This window comes from Artibeus jamaicensis, unplaced genomic scaffold (genome assembly GCF_021234435.1).
Source record: "Artibeus jamaicensis isolate MK-2021 breed Jamaican fruit bat unplaced genomic scaffold, CSHL_Jam_final contig_432, whole genome shotgun sequence".
Classification (NCBI taxonomy): domain Eukaryota; kingdom Metazoa; phylum Chordata; class Mammalia; order Chiroptera; family Phyllostomidae; genus Artibeus; species Artibeus jamaicensis.
In genome coordinates, this window is record NW_026521828.1 from 4,773,166 (window position 1) to 4,793,665 (window position 20,500).

Consider the following 20,500-nt stretch of genomic DNA (forward strand, 5'->3'; position numbering starts at 1 on the left):
TAATTGGCATCTACTTGATCTTGCTGCTTAATGAGTCTCTCACACCTCCATGGAATAGAAAGCGTTTCAGTAGACTGCATGAACTCTTTCAGGCCACTAGGGGACTGCTGAGCATCATCTTCTGGTGCTACCCATGCCCCAGAATCTGCCTATTTATCAGGCGCTTGGAGGACAGGCGAGAGGACAGAATTTTGGGTTCAAGCCCAGTAATGAGCTCTGGGGAAATGTCGTGGAAGAGCAAGCAGAATGGAAGTCTATTAACATGGATTCTGCTGGACTTGGATAAGACGTCAATTCCAAGACTGCTGCCATGTAAGGATATATTCTCAAGCGAGTGATAAAAATAAGCATTTGAAACTGTCGTGAAAAGGTCAAAGGCCTTCATGAGAATAATGGTATCCTTCATGGGATCATATTACATGACTTAATGTTTCTTCTTAGGATAAAATATAGGAGGGCTGCTGTTTCTACAGAAGCGATTTAACCTGAGGGAAAATAAATAAATAATGGTGGAGGAATCTCTAGAGCAGAGGCTCACAGGTGCATAATTCAGAGCCAATGACTCATCAGTGACTCATGATGCTGCACAAAAAGCCAACAACCAGCCCCCCTCCAAAACTGGGAAAAGCTCTCTAACAAAACCTGACCATCAAAGAAACAAATGAATCATTTAAAACAGACTCTCAACAGGCTTTGGAGAGAGCATGCTAGGAGCAGAATGTCTCGAGATGCCAGGATTAAAAGAGCTGTATAGCGCTGTGGACTTGCTGTGACCTCATCACTGTTGCCACTGCTCGTCCGGCTATTACAGAACTCGATCAGTGAGGAATGTTGGGTGTCGAACTAGAAAACCTAACTGGTGGTGGCATAAACAAGATGGCTTATTTTTCTTACAGCACAGCAAAGGATGGGGGCAGGCAGGTCCTGGCTTCGGCACCTGAGCAACGAACAGCAGAACTGACCTGGCTGAATCTCCTGTCGCCTTCGCTTGTGGTTGCAGTATGGCTACATCTGCATGCAGCAGAGAAAGTCGAAGAACTGAGTGCCGTGACTGTCTCTGGCGACAGCGAAGGTTTCCAAAGTTGTGAGGTATTCCTGGCTCTTTGTGCAGCATCATGAGTGATTTTTAGGGAGTGAACATATAAAGGTAAATGTTCAGCTGAATCCTACAAAAACATTTGGACATTTGCTACAGGCATCTAGGAAAGCGGGCCGCTTTCAGTAGCAAGGAATATTCTTTTTTCATTTATTCACCCTCTTCAGTGTAGGTGGCCAAGAGGATGAGGATTAGGAATGAACGGTAACTGGCTGTCTAAGAGGTCTGTCCCAGGCAGGGAAGCCCGTCCAGGTAGATTTATTCCAGCGTCACCCCTCGCTCTGGGCTGAAGCCCTAGGAAGCCGAGGGCAGGCACCATCTCTGCCACAGGCTCACCTGGCTCTTAGGCCTGGCAGGATCGGCAGCGGCTTGTGCCAAAGCCTGGTGAGAACTTTGAGAAATCTTCACCCAATGTTTGTTTCTTGATATTATAATATATTTTAAAGATTTTTAAGACAATCTACTAAATTCATTGTCATCTAACAGGGGTCATCCAGCCACTCTATGTGTGAGAACTGCTGAAGAGTTAGCTTCCATGTTCAGGTAGAGCGCTAGTTTAGTGCCACTCAAGGCTAACCTCCCTGGTCTGCATCTCATTCCTGCACTGGATTTTTCTATGTCTGTTGTTCAGTTTCATTTGTCTTTCCTGGGAGGCTCCTCGAAACTTGTAGCAAATAAGAAGGGATATAAACAAATACTAGTAAACGCAGTAGTTACTGGTGATTTCCAGGAGCCATTCAATTATTTGAACCGACTCAGTTCCGATTGTCTGTTACTTTATCTGCAGTAGTATTTGAGCCAAAACCCAGATAAAATGGAAGAAAACAGAATGGAAAAGACGTTAGTCATGAGGGGAGAGTTGGAACCAGAAGAGTCTAGAAAATCAGACACCGATCTGGAGATAATGTTTTGCGGAGAAGAGGCAGTTAATGTGGCCCTCCAGCCAATTTATACTTAGAAACGAACTTAGTACAATCTCTTATGTCTTCTCATTTTGAAGGTAAAAAGAAAATATTGTTCTATTCCTTTTATGGTAAAATTACCCTGTTCTGTTTTTTAAGAAGAGAGTGTTTAGGTTCACAACAGAGTTAAGAGGAAGGTACAGAGATTTCCCACATACCCTTTCTTCCACACCTTCTCCCACACATGCGCAGTATCATCTTCTCCAACCAACCGGAGCGGTACCTTCCTTACAATTGATGAACTCACACAGATACCTCAGTATCACCCAGAGTCCAGAATTTACTTCAGAGTTCGTTCATTGCTGTTGTACATGTTATGGGTTTGAACAAATGTGGAAGGACATATGTCTACTTTTATAGAATCATATGGAGTTAGTTTCACTGCCCTAAAAAGTCCACTGTGCTTCACCTGTTTGTTCAAGCCTCCTCGACCCAAACCCTGGAAATTACTGATCTTTTCACTGTTCATATAGCTTTGCCTTTTCCAGAATGTGGTAGGAATCATGCAGTATGCAGAAATAGGCATGTAAGTTTCCTCCATGTCTTGATAACTCTGTTCCTTTTAACATTGAATAATGTTCTATTATCAGCATGGGCTACAGCATATTTACGTATTTGCTACTGAAGGACATCTTGGTTGCTTCCAAGTTTTGGCAATTATGAATAAAGCAGCTGTAAACATCCATGTGCAAGTTTTTGTGTAGAAATAAGGTTTAATCTCCTTTGGGTAAATACCAGCTGTTGGATCACATGGTGAGAGTAGGTTTCATGGTCTAAGAAACTATCGAACTGTTTTCCCAAGTGGCTGCCCCACTGTGCTCTCCCATCAGCAATGAATCAGACTTCCTGCTGCTCCACATCTTCTCCAGCATTCGGTGATGTCAGTGCTCCGGATATGACCATTCCAATGGGTGTGTAGTGGTATCTAGTTGTTGTTTTAATTGGATTTTTCTGATGACATATGATCTGGAGGATCTTTGGGTTTTTTTAAATTGAATTTATTGGGGTGACATTGGTTAACCAAACCACACAGGTTCAAGTGTACAACTCTGTAACACATCATCTGCACACTGCATCGTGTGATAGTTGACCCAAAGTCAAGTTCTTTTCCACTACCATTTCTCTCCCCTTTGCCCTCCTCCACCTCCCTCACCCCCTTTCTCTCTGGCGGTCATCACCTTGTTGCTGTGTCTGTCTCTTCTTTATCTTAATCTCTTCACCTTTGTCACCCAGCCTCCCAAACCCCCTCCTTTCTGACAGCTGTCAGTCTGTTCTGTGTATGTATGAGTCTGTTTTATTTTGTTTGTTAGTTTATTCATTCGATTCCACATAGAGGGGAGACTATATGGCATTTGTATTTTCTCTAACTAGCTCGTTCACCTACCATAATGTTCTCCAGGACCATTAATGTTGTCACGAAAAGTAAAATTCTCTTCTTTTTTATGCTCACATACTATTCCATTGTGTAAATGTACCATAGCCTTTTTTAGCTGCTCATCTACTGTTGGGAACCTGGGCTACTTTCAAATCTTGGCTATTGTAAATACTGCTACAGGGAACACAGGCATGTGTATATTCTTCCAAATAAGTATTTTTGGTTTCCTCAGATATATTCCTGCAACTGGAATCACTGCACCATAAGGAGTTCCATTTTCAATTCTTTGAGGGAACTCCATGCAGTCTTCCAGAGTCTCTGCACCAGTCTGCATTCTCACCCACAGAGCGTGAGGGTTCCCTTTTCTTCACATCCTCACCTACACTCATTCGTTGGTTTATTAATGATGGCCATTCTGGCAGGCATGAGGTGGTATCTCATTGTGGTTTTAATGTGCATTTCTCTGATTAGTGACTGGAGCATCTTTTAAGTATCTACTGGCCATTTTTTCATATGCTTATTTCCATCTGTGTAACTTCTTTGGTGAGAAGTCTGTTAAGGTCTTTGGCCCACTCTTTAGTAGGTTTGTTTGTTTTCTTATTTTCGACTTTTAGAAGGTCTCTGTGCATTTTGGATAACAGTGTTTTATTAGATGTATCTTTTGCAAATATTTTTCCCTGCCAGTGACTTATTTTTTTTAATTCCTTTGACATTGTTTTTTGAATGGCAGAAGTTTTTAATTTGAATGAAGTTCATTTTATCAATGATTTATTTCATGGATTGTATCTTTAAAGTTGTATCTAAAAAGGCATCACCATACCCAAGGTCATCAGGTTTTCTTCTGTGTTATCTTCTAGGAGTTTGATAGTTTTATGTTTTACATTTAGGTCTGTGATCCATTCTGACTTAATTTTTGTGACTGGTGTCCAGATTTTTTTTTTTTTGCATGCATGCATATAAATGTTTGGTTGTTCCAGCACCATTTGTTGAAGAGATTGTCATTGTTCCACCATATTGCCTTTGACCTTTTTGTCATACAACAGTTGATTGTATTTATGGGGATCTATTCTGGGCTCTATTCTGTTCCATTGATCTGTTGGTTTATTCATCCACCAAGCATACTGTCTTGATTACTTTAGTCTTATAGAGCATTGTGAAGTCAGGTGCAATCAGTCCTCCAACTTTGTTCTTCTCCTTTAGTATCCTATTGGATATCATGGATCTTTTGACTCTCCAAATAAACTTCAGAATCAGTTTGTCAATATCCATAAACAACATGGTGGGATTCTTACTGGGATTGCACTGAATCTATAGATCAATTTCGGAAGAACCGACACCTGGATGATAGTTATTTTACTTTGAAGAGCTTTTCAAAGTAAAAATGTATAGAGAGCTGTTACCTTGCACTCTGTTACCTAACACAAGAGCTAGAAACATAACCATGCTTTTTTCTCTTTCAGTAAAATGTTTTGGAATAAGGAAATTCCAGATCAATCAAGTTTAAGTTCCGTTTGTTTCCTTCTATATTCTCTTCTACTTGCATGAGAGGGTAAACTAAGGTCATAAATAGGTTATATACCTTTAAAGTTTTTGTATTTTTCTGTGTGTATATGTCCAGTAGAGAATTTTTATGTTTTTAATTTATGGAAATGTTATTATACTATATATCAATCTGCCACTGCTTGCTTTCGCTAATATTGCTTTCTAGACCTGTATATACCAAAATTCAATTTTATATTTGGATTGTAGACAAACATTTCAGTTAGATTGTTTGTGATTCTTTAGATTACAATTAATGTTATGATGCACATCCTTTAACACATCTGTTGTTATGAATATGTATGAATAGCCTTGAAGGATTCTTAGTATGAATACCCTTGAAGGATTTTATGCCTGTGCATTTTCACCCCTAAGAGATATTGCAAAAATGTTTTCCAAAGTGGATTTATCAATACATCAGTGCCTCAGCACTTTTACATACAAATTCTTGTCTCCTCTGTGCCAAATCTTGATATTATCAGATTTATCGTATTCTATTTTAGCTAGTCGGGTATGTTTGACATACTCTCTCGCTGTTGCTCTGCGTGCAGGTCTGGAAAGAACAGGGAGCAGCGCCATGGCCCCCGCTGCACCACCGAGGAGGTGAGGCTCCCGGAGGGGAACGGCGGTGTGGTGGGTCAAGCAAATGGGACCACACGCACACATCTGTCCCCCAGGAACAGCTCAGCAGCCACAGAGAACCGCCACTAGAGCTCACAGGGCCAGGCAGGCAGGGACAGTGGAGTTTCACTGTCAGCTCTGGGTGCTGATGCTTAAGAACGGAAGCCTGTGTCCTCAGTCCACGCCTTGGCACAGAATAGGGCCCCATGGCTGAAGCATCAGGGAGGAGTCAGCCTCATTTCCTGCAAGCCAGAATTTGTCAAGAGAGATTTATAATAGTCTGGTCTGCTGTTTATTATTTGCCTTTTCCTCAGATACTGCTTCTTTGACTATTCCATAATCCTTTTTCAGGACTCTTTGGGGGTCACAATGGGAAAAGAATTTATGGAGAAAATAGGAGGTGCAGCAGAGAAATAGAAGCAATAAGCAATTTTCTTCTCAAAATCATTTTTGGTCTCAGTTTTTAGTTGCCAAATAATATTTCATTTGTAGTGGTGGTTGGGATATTGTAAAATATTCACAGACTTGATGCCATTCATTATGCAGTCTTTTCCAGTGAGGCACAGCCTTCAGAGATTTCTGAATTTAAAATCCAAGGAATGCATATATTTTGATAGATATGGCTTGGTAATCCTCTCTACCTTGTAATTCATACTCCAGGTTGCAACTTAAATATTAATTTCATAGCTAAACCTACTTATTCTCAACATCTTCCCTCATATAACTAGTTCTGAGTCTTCAGTATATATTCTCACAGCACGTAGTACTTCTGTTGTGCACTCGCCATGATGGTAATTAAATATTTTTATGTCATTCTTTATTTTAGAGTCTTCCTCCTACTACTTAGAATAGAAACTAATGTTTAAAAATTACTTCCAAAGCACTTAGTACAATGTTTGACCCACAGTAACTATTCAATAAATATTACTTGAATGAGCATGTGAATAAACTCTAGTTTATTGGTTTTTATTATTTCCATTCTTTCCAATTATATTTTTGTACCTATTTGTGTGTATGCATATACACATATAGATATTCATAAAATGGTATTTTATTAACTGCCATTTTATAATAGATAGAAAAACCTCAGGTGGTAACATTTCATACAGAATAACATAGACTGAAAAACCGCAAGTTAAGTGAAGGAATTTTTTATTCCCTTTTTGCAGCCTCTGCTGTTGGGTCAGCTTGCAAAATATTCCTGTAACACTCACTCGGGAAGAGCTACATGACCAGGTAAGAACCATGGTAAAGATGTACACTTCAAGGTTGTTATTCAATTATGCTTCTCTCCTTGAGGGCTCTTCATGTTTTTGCACATCGGAGGGAGATTTATGGAGCTTCATATTAGCTTTTTATGCAAAAAAAAATCATGGAGATAAATTTAATTATGTACCTCCAACACCCACAGTGTGCTGGGTAGCAGAATCTGAATGTCAAAAAGCGTTGTCAAGAAGAAGAATGAATAAGGCAAAGAAAAATGCAATTCCCAACATGTCCAAACCAGCCCATTAAAAACTACTTGTAATTTGTCACGTCACATCAATCATTTACGTTTGATGGTCTTGGAAACACAGTCCCTTAGGATTTGTGAGAGATGAAAGGTGATCTCACTTTAGCCCACAGTTCCTTATTGCTTCTAATAAAAAAGAAGGATTACGGGCATACCTCTGAGGTGCTGAGGGTTCGACTCCAGACTGTGGCCATAAGGCAAATATCGCTATTAAGCACATCATGCAAATGTTTTGGTTTCCTAGTAAATATAAATGTTACATTTATACCATACTGTAGTCTATTAAGTGTACAATAGCATTATGTCTAAAAACAATATATATACCTTAATGAAAAAATACCTTATTGCTTAAAAGCGCTAATAATCTTCTGAGCCTTTGGCAAATCCTAGTCTTTTTGCTGGAGGGGGGTTGTGCCTTGGTGTTGATAGCTGCTGACTGATCAGGCCTGTGGCTGCTGAAGTTCAGGGTGGCTGTGGCAAGTTCTCAATGTAAGACAGCCATGGCATTTGCTGCATCGATTGACTTTTCCTTTCATAGCGATTTCTCTCTATATGCAATGCTGTTTGTTAGCATTTGCCCACAGTAGAACTCCTTTCAGAATTGAAATCAATTCTCTCAAACCCCAACACTGCTTTATTGACTACGTTATGTAATACTCTAAAACCTTTATTTTCATCTCAACAAGCTTCACAAAATCTTTACCACGAGAAGGTTCCAAATTAAAAAACCACTTTTTTTGCTCATCCAGAAAAAGCAGCTCATCATCCTTTAACGTTTTGACATGAGATTGTAGCAATTCACACACATCTTCAGGCTCCACTTTTAATTCTAGTTCTCTTGTTATTTCCACTACATCTGCAGTTACTTACTCCACTGAAGGTTTGACCCCCCCAAAATCATCCATGAGTGTTAAAATCAACATCTGAATTCCCATTAATGTGGATATTTTGACATCTTCACATGAATCACAAATGCTTTTAATGGCACCTAGAATGGTGAATCTTTTCCAGAAAGTTTTCAATTTAGTGTGACCAGATCCATAGGATTCTATCTATGGCAGCAAAATAGCCTGACAAAATATATTTCTGATATAATACTCAAAATTACTACCTGACCCATGGGCTGCAGGATGAATGCTGTGTCATCAGGCATGAAAACAACATCAGTCTCGCTGTACTGTACGTATGTAGGGTTGGTTTATGACGCCCCCAAACGGGTCTAATGGTAACATTAAAGGTCACTGATTGCAGATCACCATGAAAACATAATAATAATGGAAAAGTCTATAAATAATAATAAAAGTCTATAATAATAATAAAAATGGAATATTGTTATCGGTACCAAAACACGACACAGACACAGGCAGCAAGGAAATGTTGAAGAATTGGCACTTTTTAGACTTGCTGTCACTCAGGGTGGCCACAGACCTTCACCTGGTAAGAGAAAACTCATTACAATGAAGTGAAGTGCAGTTAAATGAGGTATTTCTTATCGCTTCTAGTAAACAAGAATGATTACAGGCATACCTCTGAGATGCTGAGGGTCCGACTCCAGACCGTGGCCATAACGCAAATATCGCGATTAAGCACATCACACAAATGTTTTGGTTTCCTAGTAAATGTAAATGTTATATTTACCCTATTCTAAAGGTGAAACCCAGTGACAGGCAATATATTTCTCAGTAATGTGACCTGGATCAGAAATTCCATAAACATACACTGAGTATGTTATTCTAGTAATTGTAAAATAAACATTTAACTAAGTTTCATCATTTCTTTTCTTTCTATTTCTGATGCACGAGACTAGGAAACAACTTTTAAAGCCACTCATCTTGCTTTTATGTTTTGATATATTTTTTTAAATCCTACTTTCATTTAATGTTTATATCAGTAAAATATAGTGCATAATAATAGTGCTTAATTTGAGTAATTAAAATATATTGACTGGGCTATAAAAATGCTTATTACTTAGTTGCAAATAACATTATTTGAGCACACTAGTAAGTGCCAGTGTGTGAGTGATTAGAATGTAAGTAGATATGGACATTATTAAGAAAATTAGATATTTTTCAGAACTTTTATTTTTGTTTTTTCTATGATAGAAAGGTGGCTATAAATGCATACTTATTTTTAATATTCTTGACTTGGTGCTATTTATAAGGATATCTCAATGAATGATTTAGCATTGAATTTCCAGAAATGTACTTATTTTATTCAGTGTGGATTCTTGTTTTTAGGCAGGTGTGTAGATGAATCAGCCACATGAGGCGCCTGTGTAGTCTGAGAAACTTCCCAGAAACCTACAGGCTATGTTACATTGAGGCTGGGAAAAAAATCAAATCTCAAGTATTCTTATTAAATGACAGTTCTACTTGGTTAGTGCCCACTGAGTATCTACTGCTCTCTATGTTGGAAATTCAGTAGAAGAAATGACGATGTTCTTAGAATTTGCGTGGAGAGAAGAGTAGGAGAATAGGAAAGAATAAAGGTCTATATTGGGAAGAAAAAAGCTACCCAAATTCTGTTACCCCCCTTGTTTGAGTCAAAGTTCTCTAGAGAAACAGAACCAATCAGACATAAGGAGATTTATTATTAAGAACTGGCTCACTGACGAGAAGTTCCACTGTGAGCAGTCAGCAAGCTAGAGACCCGGTAGAGCTGATGCTGTGCAATTCTGTCTGAGGTTGAAAGCATGAGAACCAAGAGAACAAATGGTCTTAGTTTCAGTCCAAGTGCAAGAGAAAACTAATGTCCCAGATCAAAGACAGTGAAGCAGACAGAGAGTGAATCCTGCCTTATTCCTTTTTTTGTTCTGTTCAGGCCTGTAAGGGATCAGATGATGCCCTGCCCCCACAGTGGGGAGGGAAAACTGCTTTACTCAGTCTGCAGATTTACTCACTTGACATGCAGATGCTAATCACATATAGAAACATCTTCACAGACACTCCCAGAACTCACGTTTAACTGAGTGTCTGAACCCCCACAGCTCCCTCATGTTGACACACAAAATTTAGAGTCATACCTCTTTTTATTCCTAAGATTCTCTGTTGTCAGGATGCCTGGGTTCAAAATAGCTCCACTGCCTTCAAGTTATAAATATTACACGCCTTCATTTTCTCACCTGTGTCAGAGATAATAAGAGCTCGTTGTTAGAAGGCTTACATAAAATGATACACTTAAATTGCTTGACTCAGTGCAGGCCTTATAAGCAAGCACTCAGTGAATAGTATCTGCTCTCACCATTAGTAAAATTAATAGAAATAATAAAAATACAAGGGCATCTAAAATCCACTGTCTTGCTTTTCAAGAGGGTCGGGTTCTACAATCTTATTATGTGCGTGCAGGGCAGAGAGAAATATTAGACAAGTAGCATGAATGACTGCCACAGAGAATGAGTCATGTGGAGAAGGTCAAACAGCAGTTGCAGAGAGAAATGATGGCAAACCTAAAGCCAGCTACTCTCCTTTGAGTCACTGGCCTAATTCACTGCAGAAGCACAATGCACAGCCTTTACCTCCACCGAAACTATCGCAACGATCAGGCGGTTTACTGTTCATGTAACTGGCTCATCCTTCATCTATTTTTACTTCAACAATGGTCTCATGGAACCACCTATTTCCAGGGACATATCCTGGAAACTTCAGGAAGTCCTAGAAAGCTCCACCTGAAAAATATATAGCAATATTTACTCTCTGAATTACCAGCTCCATCAGTACAAGGTTGTCATTTTCTTGTTCTCATCGTGTCCACTTTCTGCTCCCATAGAGGGTTTCAGTCTTTGGATCTGTTTGATTTCCTTAGTCTGTGTGCCTCCTCTGCCCTCCCCTAATGGGACCCAAGCTTGATTGTCTCGGCTGTTTTCACAGTCATTGCCCCCATTTGCTAGCACACTTACTTACCTTACCCACAAGTTTGGTGGGAATACAAATTGGCTTGGAACCCTGGACATCTCAGATTGCTGCTCACTGTTGGAGAAGAAATTCTAAGCCATTGATCATAAACATGCTAAATGCATAGCATCCACAATGGCCACGATCTGTGTGCATTCCTGACTTAGCTGACTTGTTCTTAATCAGCCGGGGCCCCTTTTTCTCTAATGCCTGTTCTAAGTCTTCTTCTCTGAGCCAGCTAATAGGACCCATTCTCTCTCTCTACTGACATAAGCCTACAGGAAGTATTTCGTTAATAAAGAATCAGGAAACTTTATCCATTTAGCCAGTAAAGTTTCAGGAAATGTTATACCCTCCAAGACTGAAAAAAAATAGATATTCAAGGGAAGTGTATAAATTTTAATATCACAATCATTTGCCAATTCTTATACTTTCCTTTATATAAAACATGATCAGAGATATCCTTAAAGCATTACTGAACCAAGATCATACTCCTGTGTATAGATTTCAAATTACATGACCCCCAAAATAAAATAAAAGTAAGGAAGTCCAGTAAACGTATTATTACTTTTTTTGGTTCATGACAATGCTTGTGATTTTTAAAAATATGCGTGAAATTACTTTATTTGTTTGTATTACTTTGGTTCTCCTGTTATACTGGACTCTATGTGGATACTTAGTTTACCTGTTGGGTTACTACAGAACCTAATACCAGAAACCCACACGTGCCAGAGGGGAGGGGAGTATAAAAAAATGAGAAATTTTGCAACATCTTTGTAGTGAGAAATCTTTTTCTGTTTTTTAGTATTTTAGATAATTGATGAACAGACTCTTTATCACCCTGTACTGCACCTGAAAAGTCCAAATTTCTATGGTCATTATATCAGATAGACAAATGGGGCAATACGGAGTATTTATACCTTTCCTACATTAACCAATGTTCACAGAAGCGATGTGCACAAATGTGTCCCATAAATGAAACTTGTCAGTTTAATAGAGATACGTATTTCAGGCATGGGACTCATTGAACCATTATGCCATTTTATGTCCTGTTTACAAAGAATATAAAAACACATAGCAATTCAGCTGTGTGAGAGGACCTTTGTGAGGCATGACTGAGTATGGACATTTTTGCTACCTTTATTCAGAGCCCAGCATTTTTGTTGAAATTTTGTCTTCGTAGTTTTTCTTCCTGGCAGCTGTGAGAGCGCAAGGGAAGGGGACAGTCACTTGGGGGACAGAGGAGAAACAACAGCCACCTTTTTATTAAACTTATATCAGCCTAAGTCAGTTTCTTAAGTCTCACAATCGTGGGATTTTGCTCTTTTGAACTATACACCATCATATAAACAAATATTAGACCTCTGTCTGATACAGAGCTGATAAATTAATTCCAAGGCCCAAGGCTAACAAGAAAAAGAAATGAAATCAGAGAAATTTTAAATCAAATTCTGAAAGCAGAGATTTAAACTCGCTGGAACTTCATTCCAGCCCCATCACTGATGTCTGGATGAGAGAGAAGAGAGAGAAAACGCAGCCTGTGGGTAGTTCTTCCACTTGCCCACAGGCCCCATGTTCTAGGAAAGAGGGGGGAAAATTGTCTTTTGTTTCTGCACCGTAAGACATACGCACTTCCGCACAGAGTCAGTGCTTCCTTCAGTTGTGAGGGTTCATTGCTGAGCCATTCCTCTCTTGAAGGTGGAAGCGTTTTTTTCTCTCTCTCTTATTTGTAAAATGGATTGTAACACGGTTTTTCTCTCGGATCTGTAATAAGCATCCCTAGCACCCATGTTCTGTACATTGCATTCAAATACATCTATCTCTCAAAATCTCGTACCATTTTTTCAGGGTTATTCAGTATTCTTCTCACAGAGTGTAAGGCTCATAGAGCGTCCTTACTCCATAGCATTAAATAGTTTGTACCTGTAACAATGAAAAGGCTTTTAGGGATTGGTTATAAAACCTTAACTCTGCTGCAGTATTCTGGCATAGTTGTTCCTTCTCTTTGAATGGAAATCAAATTGGAAGGAAAGAGACACTTTTGATCTGGCAGAGAGTATGTGATACTTTCGAAATATCTACACATCCCATGTTTCTTTCAAGTTCACAGTGCTTTTGCGGATAATTCCTGCCAAAATCTCAAGGAAGTTGCTTGCCTCAGAAACGAACCCTAGGAAAGGAAAGTTGTGTGAAAAGGTAGAAAGTTGTGTTAAAGGGATGGAAAAAAGACAATTCTGCTATCTTTTACTTGACTTTTCCTTGGCCTACCTTTGAGTGTGTTTTGGCTAGAAAGCTTCCTTCTTTTGCACTTCAGAAGATACATAGATTTCAAAAAGACAAATAGAATTTTTTACATGAGAAAGACTGTATATATTAGGTTAATACCACCATGATTCCATCAAGAGAAGTGTTTTAGCAGAGTGTCTCAAATCACTCCTATGTGCCAGACGCGCCAGGAAATGATGACACTTGGGATATTTCAGCACCTTCTGTGTCCTTTCAGTATTGAGAGCACGAGAACAGAGATTTCGCATCTCAGATCTTCAGATCTCAGTGCTCTTCCTGTTGCTGAAAATGTCAGCTTCACAGATCTGTTCAGCCTGAAACGTGTCACCACCCTCAGGCTGATCCGAGGATGCTTTAGGGAGCAGTCGTTGTGCTGGACATATGTTCGAGGGACAGATCCCCAAAGTGTAAATGGAGGCCAGTAACACCACTGAGGGAGCACCCACCTACCGTTGCAGGAGTAGGTTGTTCACAGCTGCTGTTACGTTTCGCACATCCAATCTCAACTTTTGTTTGTCGGTGGCTATTGTTTGACAGCAAAATGGCACATTGAGGTTCCAAAAAAAGAGTATTTCATTTATATGAGTCCTTTGGAAGGCAAGACAAAGGAGGAGTTTATAGCTAAGAAATTTCTGAATGTATTTTTCACCACCCACTCCTACACATCGAGTGCTCATATGATCGATTTCCATACACTCTCCTTTAAAACCCCACATGGAAATAACTGCTTTATATTGACTGTCTTTGTGCTTTTTTGTGCCTTTGAAGATAATAACTGAAATTTTCAGCAGTAAATGACTACATTTTTCCTTTGTGTCTTTGACTATAATGGCATTTAGTCTCAGTTTATTATTAGTGAATTAAAGGGAAGAATAAATTTTACAAGTGCATTGATTTCTCCAGTAACATTGTGGATGAAGATAAGTTGGAAGAACAAAATGAAGTGTTGGTGTGTCAAAAAGACCAGTTCTCATATGGAAATCATGATAATGGTGCTCAGCCAGGATCCTCTTTATGATACTTTGATGAAGTCATTTACTCAATCAAAAACCTGCATTTTAATATACCTTTAATAGACAACTATACTTTTTAAAAATTACTAAAACACTAAAAGTTACTAAAATACTAAAAAATTACTGAAATATGTAGGCAATTTAAAAAACCTATATAGAAATGATGAATTTAAGTTAAAATGTATAAGTTTGAATAATGGCTTAAATGTTTTATTCATATATGTGTTAGTATATTAATTGAAAAACGTAAGAGAAACTTTAATCAACGGTTTCAATAATATGTATACAAACTTAACTTCTACTCTTGGATGATAAGTCTACCTAGATTGGTTTATCTAAATAACTGACCCAAAACTTCATCAACAACAATGAAAGTAAAAACACATAAATCCTACTCCTCACCACTAGAACAATGAAACAATTTTGGTGTCAAAACAAAAATGCAAAGAGAAGCCAACAGACCAGCATAAGGCTGGTACAAAAGTCCTATTTTATTCTGTACTTGGTCTAATTATTAGAGCTGCAGTTTCCATACAGATGAACAATGAAGCAAAGCAAATGCAACGATCTTTTTATTAGTCTGTTCTACCTAAACAGTGGTATAGTCATTTTTAACATATCCATATAACCCAAAATTAAAACATAGCAGAAAATGATGAGTGTGGGACTGAATACATGTTAACAAAAAAATCCAATTTGCTTAGAGACCAATTGGAAATGGAACATTTTTTCAGCCGAAACAGGTAACCAGAGACAAATCAGTGGATACAGTGGAATAATTTAGGAAACCAAATCTGCAAATCTGCTTTCACATGTTTTCTGAGTTTTATGTGCTTTGGCATCAATACATACATGACATATCATATGTTAGGAACAGGGAAACAAATGTTATAGCAAATAGTGGTAAATGTAAGTCGGATAAAACAAGGAGCTGTGGGGTTGTCGTCTATGGCCTTTATTATGTTGGAGCACTTTCCTTCTAAAAACATGGAATAGAATACAGAACAAATATTCCAGTGGGAATCAGTCACATGTTTTGTGTCATCTGCCAAAGTATCTTTAATCTTTCCATCTTTATGTAATTCACTTGCCCTTGGGGACGTTAGGAAGGTTGACAGGGTGGGAAATATTAGAAAGTAAATTTGATGAAGAATTCCTAGTGTAGGGAAATAAAATTTCCGTCCATTTATTTCACTTTACTGTCTGATAAAATGTTTCAATATGCAGTAAAGAGGAAATGAAAATAAATCAGTGGTGCTTTTTCCTGCATTTGCACCTGATTGGTTTTATCTACATGGCAAACAAATCCAACTGTCATGAATGATACTGTGCACGAATATGCTCTTTAACAGCTTCTCTCTGCCTGGGAAGCCCCTGATAACAGGATTTTGAGAATGCTCTAAATATATTCTACTGAATATGTGTCATAAAAATGCTTCTCAACCATGCTCTTCATTCAAATATTATCATTAATGTTTATTTTACTATTACTATTTACCAAAGATTGTCACATTAATTTTTTATCACAAAATTCTATTACAGTTTTCTTTGCAACACTCTACCTCTTTCTGGTTGCCTAATAAAAATCTGCTCCAAGGAAGATATAAGAATACTTATCATTGGCATATCAAAATACTGATTAAGTCAGACTGGCCTCCACTGGTGCTACTGTTGCAATAAGCTGGACTCTAGGTCTCTACAGTTGTCGGGGTTCATGCAATTAGAGTACCTTAGGATTACCAGTCATTGGCAGCTGTATTAAAGAAGTAAAGAAGAAAGCAAAAAAAGAGAAGAAGAGCACCTTGCATCATGTTTGATAAGCATCCACTAAGAGATTGTCTTCACACCTGGGAGGAAATGATACAAATTGAGGGCCACCAGTTCTCTTTCTAGCTATTGCCAGGCAGCCTGCCCTGTTTCCCCCAACGTGCCAAAGAATACAGGTGTACGTATGTGTCGTGATGTGACAAAGACTGGGAAACATGATAGAATCTGATTTTGGGTGGGAGGGACAAGTTAATAGCCCAAAATTTCCCAACTTTGAGGAACATGCGGCCACTGGATAACACATCCCTCCTCTCCTCAATAACAAATTGGTAGAATTAATTAGCCAAATGGAATAGATCTCAGCGTCACTGTAAAGCAGAACTGGAGAGTATGGCAGAGACAAACATAGTGAGTGGTTTCACACATTTGATAAACGCACTGCTAAAGTCACCTCCTTGGATTTATTGATTGCTACAAGGGAAGAGGGAAGTGGGGAATTGGAGGGAGGAAACATTCATTCAAATATTCTTCCATAAATATTGGAAGTCTCCTTCTTGCTCCAGAAACAACGGAAGGGAACAAGCATATCTCCTAACAAATTTAAATAGAACAGTAAGAAAAATTTAACCTAAAACCAGTAACTAGGGATACTAGTTCTTTACTGTGTTGCTAATTCTAGGATGCCCCTTAATTCCTCTGGGCGTCTGGTACATCTTCCGTAATGTGTAAACAAAATATCCTCCTTTTGAGAACTAGCAACACAGCACATTATGATGTGCAGTTTCTTTTCTCCTAGGACTAATGATTATGTAAAAATTGACTAATAATTCTTTCAAAAATCATAAGTCCTGACTTAGTTAAAAGAAATTAACCCCTATCAGACACCTTTATTCTAAGAAATTATAGTGGGAAGTGGGATGGTCTTATACTATAATATGCTCTATTATTTCATGACTCCGTATTTATAAGTGGCACAATAATTATTGCTTAAGGGGTTAAAATTGCTTAAAATCTTGTTGGGACAATATGCAAGAAATCTGACTTATTAAAGGTGAAGCTGATTGGAAAAAAGAACAATATGCTCTAATAGAAAGACATTCTGCAATCCAATTCAAAATAAAGCAAACAAACAGTAACCTAAGCATGAATTAGACTTGCCAGTAATCTTGAAAAAATGTGATAATTGCTTTATTGTTAAATAATATTATCACAGGAAATTACCCCAGTAAAGTGAACTTTAATTTTCGGAAGCTTATTTTATTATGGGATAATATATACAGCATATAACAACTTCAAAGATATATTTATAAACATATTAAATTAAACAATCAATTTTTCCTAATGATTTTTAATGCATTTTATAGTCATTTAGACATGTAAATATAGTTAAATTATGAAAAGATATGAAATATAATTTGTATAATGAACCCTGAAAGCATTACTCTTTTGAGACAGACTTATGGTTGATAGTCCTGGAAGTAAATTATATTATAAATCAGTGTTAATGATTTATTTAGTTCTACTCCACCCAAATAATTACATTTGTATCTTAAATTAATGCTGCTAAAAAGTTATAACTGACAGCAGAATAAAACATTCATAATTTTTCAAGAATGTTCATCAGAAACTTGGATAGCATCTGTATTAATATAGCATTTTCTATTTGTGCTGTGCTTTCGTTTAATTGGCTGTGCAAATTTGGTATGTAGAGTAATGTATATACTTTTTAGCAGGAGTGGAGGACAGAGAGTCATGCATGTAATGGAAGAAATTCTGACCTTATGAGGTTTGTCTTGTGGAATTCCCAGAACAAAGTAACTGTTCCAAACCTACAGTTTTGCCATAGGTGACTAGAACAAGAAGAGAATAAGGTTGAATTAGTAGCACAGGCTTCAAGAGATAGCTGAGTGTTTGAATATTCTATCATCCATTGAATTATCAAAGTTTTATTGATCGTCTACTATATGCCAGATATTGTACCGCATGGTAAGGATTCATTGCTGAAAGAGACATGGTTTCTTTCTGTAGTTCAGAAATGGGAACACTAATAATTGAAAAGGGAAAAAGTTTATGCCATGTCAATGAAAAGATATAAAACAAACAAACAACAACAAAATACATATATATAGCCCTGGCTGGTGTAGCTCAGTGAATTGAGTACAGGCCTGCGAACCAGAATATGGCAGTTTGATTCCCAGTCAGGGCACATGCCTGGGTTGCAGGCCAGATCCCAGCAGCGGACACAGGAGAGGCAACCATACATTGATATTTCTCTCCCTATCTCCTTCCCTTCCCCTCTGAAGATAAGTAAATAAAATTAAAAAAAAAAATATATATATATATATATATACATATGCTTAGCAGTAGCCAGAAATTTCATATTCTAGAAATTCCTTCTTAAACCAAATGAGATCAAGTATGTGGAATCACCTAAACCAGCACTCAGCAGAGTGTAGGCAGTGGGAAAATGAACTCGTGGTCACACTGTGTATGATGCAAACATCTGCTTTTGTAACTCAAACTGGCAGACGTAAGCCATCAGGATCACACACGAGAAGTGTTCACTGCTCTGATTTCATTATCTACGTAGCTAAATATTGTCTCCTGACACCTAAAATATTACTTTTTAACTTTTAATTTTTTCCATTGCAGTTTGCATTCAATGTTATTTTCAAGTGTACAGCATAGCAGTTAGACAATCATATTTTTTACGAGGTGATCCCCTGATATGTCCAGCAGCCTCCTGGCACCACACATGGTTACCGTGCTCCATGTTACATCCCTGTGACTACCTTGTAACTACCAATCTGTACTTCTCAATCCTTTCACCTTTTTCACCCAGTGCCCCCCAACCCCTCCCCTCTAGCAACCACCATGAGTCTGTATCTCCGCCTCTGACTTTGTAAATTTGTCAGTAGGTATATACTGGATATTACCACAGCATGGAGAGAGCATTTAAAAAGAAATCAAGGATACGACAAAACTTAAGTGCATGATTTGATGAAATAAGGTATCTTACACACATTCAACAGATTTTCATTACTATATCTAGAGGTACAAAGATAAATGGGACATTGTTCTGACCCTGTATCAGTAAGGTGCCTCTTAGCATTTTTTAAGCAGCAGCAGCACTGGGATTATGAGGAACAACCAAATGAAACAGATATTTGACTTAAATAAGAAAATAATAGATTTATTTGAATATCCGAAATAATAACATATTGAAGAAAGATCCAATTTTACTCACTTCAACAGATCAGAGGTATAACCAAAGAGAAGCAATTTGCTTCACAATGGATATGTCTAATGTTGGCACTAGCTGCCTTGAGATTATAGCTATTATTCAGTGGAAAGCTTCTTGAAACTTTGTCTAGATAGCTGGAGAACACTCCTGGAAAGGGTGCCTATTGTTCCTTACACCATGATCAAAGCACACAGCACTGATCAGTTTCACTCCAGAGACCTCAGAATACGTCCCAACATAGGATTTCAGACAGCTGCAGCTAATAGATTAGTTTTTTAGTTGAAATACTGTTGCCATTTTTGACAAGATGAAGTGCAACCACACCACATCTTAGGGGTACCAGAAGGAGTAGAGAATGAGCAAGGGATCAAAAACCTGTTTGAAGAGATAGTGGCTGAAAACTTACTTAACCTGGTGAAGGCAAAAAGACACACAAGTCCAGGAAGCACAGAGAGTTCCAAAGGAGATGGACCCTAAAAGGCCCACAACAGAATGCCTCATAATTAAAATTAAAAGGTTAAGTACAAAGAGAATCCTAAAGGAAGCAAGAGAAAGATGGTTACCTACAAGGGAGCTCCCATAAGACTGTCAATTGACTTTTCAAAAAAAACAAAAAACATTTTAAGCCAAGGGGATTAGCATGAAATACTCAAAGTGATGAAAGGCAAGACCCTACAACCAAGACTACTTTACCCAGCAAGGCTGTCATTTAAAATTGAAGTAAAGAGCTTCCCAGACAAGAAAAAGCTAAAGGAGTTTATTACCACCAAACCAATATGACAAGAAGTATTAAAGGGCCTTTTTTACAAAGAAGAAAAAAACAACAGATGAACATAGTTAAAAGAATAAAATGACAATACATATGTACCTATCAGCAATCACTTTAAATGTAAAGGACTTAAATGCTTTAATCAAAAGACATAGGGTAGCTGAACAGATAAGAAAATAAGATCCATATATGTGCTTCCTACCAGAGACCTGCCTCAGAACAAAAGACACACACGGACTAAAAGTGAAGGTTGGAAAAAGATATTTAATGAAAATGGAAAGGAAAGAAAAGCTGGGGTAGCAATACTTTTATTGGGCAAAATAGACTTTAAAACTAAGGCTATAATAAGACATAAAGAAGGATACTACATAATGATAAAGGGAGCGATCCAACAAGAGGGTATAACCCTTGCAAACTTTTATGAA

The 20,500-nt window shown here is 37.9% G+C and overlaps 1 protein-coding gene across 1 annotated transcript in view; it reads left to right on the forward strand.

Moving 5' to 3' along the window:
• Window positions 1-6,763: 6,763 nt before the first annotated feature.
• The window catches only part of GABRB2 (gamma-aminobutyric acid type A receptor subunit beta2), a 240,742-nt gene continuing 227,005 nt past the window's right edge, over window positions 6,764-20,500 (forward strand). Inside the window, exon 1 of the mRNA XM_053665953.1 lies at window positions 6,764-6,829. The gene's annotated coding sequence lies outside the window, so the exon portion shown is untranslated. The remainder of the gene's footprint in view (window positions 6,830-20,500) is intronic.